The following is a 7,380-nucleotide window of genomic DNA, read 5'->3' on the forward strand; positions in this document are numbered from 1 at the left end:
CGGATCAGCCTCAATGCTTTGATGTTGCACTGAAACTTCTCCTTTTCGTCTTGAGCAATGTCTTTAACATCTTTTAACAGATCATTATATTCTTTCTAAGTTTTAATGATCTTGGATGTTCCTGAGGGAGCAAATGGTCCAGACACAATGGCTTCCCAAATAAGATAGCCATTATCTTCAGATCCGATGACATAGTCTTCAAAATGATGAGTCCAAACTTCGTAATCCTGGGTGTATAGAATAGGAATCTTCATCGTTGATCCAATTTTGTTTGAGATGTTGATAGGATTAGATTGAGAATCGTCCATGCTTGATCGTTTAACCTGTTTGAAAGATCAGACTTGTAATATGTAATATTAAGGCAAACGAATAAATAAAGAGGTACGTCAATTATGGAGTGACGGCTCATTAAATATCAGTTAATGCGGAATAACCCTAATCGCTTCTTTCATAGAAAATATGTGTCTGAATTACACAGCCTCCAGCTCTGATACCAATTGATGAGTTCGAAAACTCTTTGATTGATTAGATCTTTGTAGCAGGTAAAATAATAAAACAGAAACAGTAATGCAAAAACACAAGTATGGATCTGAATGTGTCGAATGATTTGATTAACTCAATCCTCAGCAGAGCTCAATAAAGAACTTCCGCTGTAGAGGATTCTAGGGTTACAAAAGATAAGAACTTATACGCTATAAAATCTATCTCAATCTTATGTTAAGAATGCATGCAAGCATCTTTATATACTAAACCCTAAACAAAACTCACGGATGGATAGGCCCATACCGGAGACAAAACATGGACTAGCTAACGAGCCCAAAAGACGCAACACTAAACTGGAGATCTGAATGTGTCGAATGATTTGATTAACTCAATCCTCAGCAGAGCTCGATAAAGAACTTCCGCTCTAGAGGATTCTACGGTTACAAAAGATAAGAACTTGTACGCTATAAAATCTATCTCAATCTTACGTTAAGAATGCATGCAAGCATCTTTATATACTAAACCCTAAACAAAACTCACAGATGGACAGGCCCATACCGGAGACAAAACATGGACTAGCTAACGAGCCCAAAAGACGCAACACTAAACTGGACCTAACAAAAAATCTTGCACGGAAAAACAATCATGAAAAAGCCACAAAAAATTCCCAGTTTATGAAACTTTTTTGACTTTTTGGGTGAAAGTTGCAAGATTTTTCAAAAACCGGGTAGATATTGTCACTTTATGAAACTTGCAGGGACCCGTTGCGCTAAAAACAGCCAAATATGCGAAACTCTAGCCCATTTGCGAAACCGGGCATAAAGCGTAAATTCGCACAAACTGCAGGGACCAGAACTGAAAATTCTGCAATTTCTTAGCTTATATTTCCCATTTTGCGAAGTTGGGTCAATTTTGTCATTTCTTGAAAAGATCAGGGACCAATTTTGAAACTATTTGCTTTCTTCTTCACCAATTCATGTTATACTGTAAAAGACTTCGCACGTTCCTTACTTCGCATCTTTAACTCTTCGCACGTTTGTGAATCATGAATGCGAATGATGTATAAGAAAACTTCGCATTTTATCCCAAGTAACCAAATGCGAATCCAAAGTTTATAAGCAAATGCGAATATCTCCAAACCATAACATAATGCGAACTGCTTTTGAAACCCAGATGCGAACATAATATTGATTCACCCATATGCGAACTCAGTTGATTTTATATGCGAACCAAAAAAATCATCAACCACACACTTGTCTCACCAAATGCGAAATCCAAGTGAACAACATAATCGATCCATAGATGCGAACTATTGGTCATGAATCGTTCAAACCTTCAACTTCACAACCAAGATCGATATGCGAACCCAAGTAACTCGTTCGATCCCAAGCACAGAATATCAAATCTATCTTCCCAATCAACTCGATATTGAAATTGAACACTCGATTCCAACATTTCCAAACGATTACAGGTAATAATCAAAATCGACTTCAAGTACCTTGATTCCAGTTTCGATTCTAAGCGATTTTACAACAATCATTAGTCAAAATTGAATCCAAACAATACCAGGTACCTGTCGAAATTGATTCAACCATCTTGAAATCTGTTTCGATCGAAGTGACCCATTCTCAAAATTGATTTCGACCTGGTTCAATTTCTATTCCAAGCAATCTCATTCTGAGTTTCACTTTCGATTCACAATCTATCTTCCCAATAACGAAATCATCAATTTTGTTAACTTCATTTCCATCGTTCCCAAAACTCCAATTCAACCTCCAAAATCGATTTTGACTTTTGATTACAGTTTGACTTTCAACATCAGATGACAAAATCAATCGACATTCAAGTATAACTCGTTGATAACATTCAAAATCCAAAATCAATCATCGATATACTCATGTGTTCTTGATTCAATTTATCAAAATCAAGATCCAAATGTCGATTTTTACTCTATGACCTGAAGCAAATCGATTTCATCACATACAAATCATTTGAAATCGAATCTCACAAACAACAATCATCGATCGATTATTAGGAACAAAAAGATGAAATCAGAACTAAAGATCAAAATGATGATGATTAGATTGTACAACTCAGTAAAGTGTGTGGCTAGATGAATCAGGAACAACAATTTGGGCTTCAGCAAAGATATCGCAACATAACGTGATTTAAACGAGATTAAAACAAATACAAATGAACAATGAGTGGATCTAATATTTGCTTTGATTTGGGCTCGGTCATCGGATCTATGAACAGTAACAGTGAAATTTTGGGCTTAATTTTTCGTGAATTGTAACAGATAAGAAATTTGGATCAATTTTGTTTGGACTCGAAATTAACAATAAAAGGTTTACAAATTGTGTTGAGATTTGGGCTTTGATCTTAGAAAAAAATGTATTGGATCATCAATGGGGTTTGAAACGGATTAGATCCAACGAAACAAAATGATCAAAAATGAAAAACGCAAAGCACGAATCAAAATCATGGATGTTTTGGAATCCATTTGAGAATTTGTGATACCTTTTTGACGAATCGAGATCCATTTTCAACGAAGGTATCAAATTTGGAAGATCTTGGTTCTTTTGTCGGAATGAGAAAATCTCCAAATCGAACATTGTACCACCCACCATGCGAGATGTACAACTCGTTCTTCGTGTTCTTCGTGTTCTTCAACGATCCAAAAACATCTTCAAAAGAACCACCAACACATTTGGGTTTTGACTTCAAATTCAATGCAATCTTTGGAGATTGTTGCTTTGGAACCCAAATTTGCTTCACGGATTTTGGCTTCACAACATTTGACGATTTTTGTGAGTAAACCCGCTTATTTTTCCGATTCATCTTCTTCTTCTTTTTCTTTATCATCTTTTTGCATCTTGAAGACTTGACTTCATGAACAAACCCACTTTTCACAACATCAACATTTTGAGTTTGAATCAAATCTTTTGGAGTTTGATACTTATGATTTTCTTGGATCACCGGCTTCCGATAAGGAATCATTCCTTCAAACGAATCACAAGAACACAATATATCATCGGTTTGAACTCCAATTGAGCAAAAAACTTTTTCATCATGAGAATCAACTTGAACTCCTTTTTCTTGAACATCAAGAACATGATGATCATCAAGAACATCTTCAACAAACATAAGAGCTTGAAGATCACTTGGATTTTCAACAAGAGAAATGTAACTCTTATTAAACGAGTCTCTTTCTTCTCCTTCCTCTTGATTCTTGCTACGAGCTATCATGAACATGGAAAGATCATACAAACATTCAATCTTCGAAAGTTTTTGAAATATCAATCTTCCATGATTATTTTTCAAACCTCCATAAGAAACCAAAGAATCCCATGAAATCAAACCTCCTTTCAACAATAATCCATAGAATTGAAATTCGTTGATTTCGTATTTCACACCTTCAATGATTACAATCCAAGAATCATACTCCAAACGCACCATGATCACAAAAAAAACTTGAAGATTTCTAGAGAGAGAAAGTGATTTTGAATGAGTTTTCTAGAGAGAGAAAATAAAAATCACTTGAATTCTAGTGAAGAAAATCGAATTATGAATAGAATCAAAGATGAATTCGATTTCTAGAATCCAAAAACTCTCTAAAACACGAAGATCAATGAACAATAAGAATCACCAAATCAAAATAGTCATCAAGAATCAATTCTTGATCAAATCCAGAACACCCGCTCTGATACCAATTGTAGTGGTGTTGATTATGATGGCATGTGCGAAATTAGGAAAGATCTAGTGATTCATCATACAAATTCAAGAACACAAGAAGTAAATAAATCTTTGTAAGCTCTTATTAGATCTAGAAAGGATATACAAATGGGTCTTGTATACAATTTCTCTCTCTAGTCTAACACTCCAAAATGGACTCTTACATAATGGGAGTCAATCACTTCCTATTTATAGGAAAGACTCAACGCATTTACACATACAAAGAGGAAATCCTAAACACTACATCCAAGCATGACTCACCTAATTCCCCCCCCCCCCCCCCCCCCCCCCCCCCTCTTTTTTTTTTTATCCAGTCGATTTTGAGACAAGCTGGAGCTAGCTTCTTTGATTCGTATTTAACAGGTGTTTCATCCATTTTAATCTTAAAATCATTAACAAAACACCATGCCAATTTGAGATTTTGAAAGTAATGATTTATTGCATGATTTCAGGAGCTGATCTTTCAGATGCAGATCTTAGAGGCGCAGATTTCTCAATAGCAAACGTAGCAAAGGGGAGAAAATCCTTCAAATTATCAATCACTACATGATTATTAAAAACGAATTTAATTGACGCCCTTTTTCTCGAATTTTTACAGGCGAATTTGACAAATGCTAACTTGGAAGGAGCACTGGTTACAGGGAACACATCATACAAAGAATCAATCATAACAGGCGCAGGTATAAATACAATTACATTCTGTAAAAAGATCATTTTTTTATTTTTCTTTCAGTATTATAAAAAACTTTGTTATTCTGGATAGATTTCACTAATGTCTCTCTAAGAGAAGATCAAAAGGCATTTCTCTGCGTATTTTTTTATGTGGAGTTCTAAAAAGGAGTCACTGCTTGTGTATTTTCAGGGTGAATTCTGTAACAGGCAATGAAACACGAGAGACATTATTTTGCAAGTAGCATGGCTTGTTGTTATTTAGGTAAGTTGTGTAAAAACTTTATCATTCTTTTAATTTTATTTTTTGAAACGTTCCCTCATTTTGATTGAGGATCATTTTATGTTGGTGTTTATTGAATTCTTAACATAAATGCTATAGAGATAAGTCGATAACATTACATTAATTGTTACTTTGTTTTGTTACAATGTTATCCATGTTCCAGCTTTCGGCTATGAAACAACTAGCAATTAGTTTTGACAAACATGCCCTACTCACTATTTAGTGGTAGGAACATCTAGGGGTGAACATGAGATGTAAATGAAGGGGTTTGGGTTGACCCGTCAAATAAATGGGTCGTGTTCGGATTAGTATTTGGGTTCATGTGTAAACCTGACAACCCGTATAATATATTTGATTTAAAAATTATGTTTAATATTTATATACTTATGTCTTATTATGATATGTTTGTTTTGCCCCTTAAGATATGTATGTTATTTGAATGGTGGTCACATCACACACATTGTTATTCTTTTGTGCTGTTATTAGTGGTCAGGTTCTTGGGCAGCATCAATCAGTAGGGATAGCGGGGAGCTCCCAAGTCAGCTTAAAGAAAATATGATTTCGTCTGGTGGTCGTTCAAGAGCAATTTATTTTATTACTAATAATTTTTTTGTGCATATTTACTTTAATAATTAGTTATTTTGATCCATATCTAATTATATATGATAGTATATGTCTCCTATCTCGAACTTTTTTGTACCTTGACTTTGTCATATTTCTGCAGGGGATGGATTCTTTGTTTTGGGGTCTTAGTGTCATATCTGTATGCATCATGATGTGTGGTTCTTGTGGTGGGAGGGTTTTTTAGGGGTGTGTGTGTAAGTTTTATGTTTGTTGGACTTCTTTGTCGCTTCTGTTATTATTTGGATGTGTTTTACTGGTGATCTGCTATGTTTTAGGGATTCTGGACATTTTTACCCCCTTGCTCTTTTTCAGCTGGGGTGTCTACAGTTGTGGAATTTTTTTGCAGTGGTTTTGGTTGGTGAATTTGGTTTTGCCTCTGTTGCTTTCCTGCTCTGTGTTAGTTTGGTTGTATCAACTCATGGTGGTTTGTTGGCTTATTCTCCTGGTTTGCTTTCGTGGCTGGCTGCTTTGGACTATTTTTGTTTGTGTTTTATAATTGAGAATCGTATTATTATTTATTTTTTGTTTCTTTGTATAGTTTTGTACTATTTTTGTTTGAGTTTTTTTTCTGATCAGATGTGCTTTGATCTTAGTTTCTGATGGTTTATACTTGTGTATAGTTTAGTACTATTTTTGTTTGAGTCTTTTGTAATGGTTGTTACATGAAGATCTGACAGGAAAGTTCCGACCTTTGAGCATTAGATTTTTGGATATGGAGGGAAAGGATTGTTGTTTCTAGATGAAATGTATTTCAGATCTAGATCTGAATGTAGAATGATTTTAAAATGGGTTTCCTTATTTGCATCTGAGATTTCTTTCTTTGACTTATCTAAATTTTTTGTTATATTTGTTGCAGGTCTACAAGTTCATTGAGAGAAAAAAGGATAAACAGGTGTTTTAGATTTGGAAGTGAAATGAATATTTTATTTAGACTTTATAATTTATATAGTTAAACTAATGTAAGTTTAAATAAATACAGTTGTATAAAGTTGTGGTTACATGTAATCTTAAATTGGTTCACTTTATATCATATGTTTATGTCATGTATATTTTCGCAAAAAAATGCAACATTTTTTATGTTAAACATAGTTAATTATTTATATATTTAATATAACATATTTTCACCTTTTCAATTTGAAATGACGCAAATAAAATGAAAATCTATCATCATCTTAATATTATTCATTTAAATGAAATTAATCGTCGTACATTGCAAGATAAAGAGTAATTGACGAGAATTACTATTTGATGCCTGTCTAGAGACAACTGATAACGGAAATGAACAAATTTCTGGAATGCAACAAACCAAAAGGAAACAATTTGACGACCGCCTAAATGACACTAAATTTCGTTCCCGACTAATCGGCGGAATGAAACAAATCGCCACCGCCGCATCACGCGGGCACGCTCCTAGTGTGTGTATATATATATATATATATATATATATATATATATATATATATATATATATATATATATATATATATATATATTGTCTTAAATTGTGAATTTATTATATTAAGTTGTGAATTTTGTATATTAATCTGTAAATTGTCTGTATTGAGAGTTTTAAATTGATATTATTG

General features: G+C 33.8%; 1 long non-coding RNA gene across 1 annotated transcript; it reads left to right on the forward strand.

Annotated features, from left to right (window-relative positions):
- Positions 1-4,514: 4,514 nt before the first annotated feature.
- LOC122197195 (uncharacterized) lies at positions 4,515-6,644 on the forward strand. Its single transcript, XR_006189914.2, has 4 exons — positions 4,515-4,581; positions 4,671-4,898; positions 5,081-5,152; positions 5,657-6,644. It is a non-coding gene; the product is annotated as an uncharacterized LOC122197195 (long non-coding RNA).
- Positions 6,645-7,380: the final 736 nt, after the last annotated feature.

Source organism: Lactuca sativa, chromosome 3 (genome assembly GCF_002870075.4).
Source record: "Lactuca sativa cultivar Salinas chromosome 3, Lsat_Salinas_v11, whole genome shotgun sequence".
In the NCBI taxonomy this organism is placed as follows: Eukaryota; Viridiplantae; Streptophyta; class Magnoliopsida; order Asterales; family Asteraceae; genus Lactuca; species Lactuca sativa.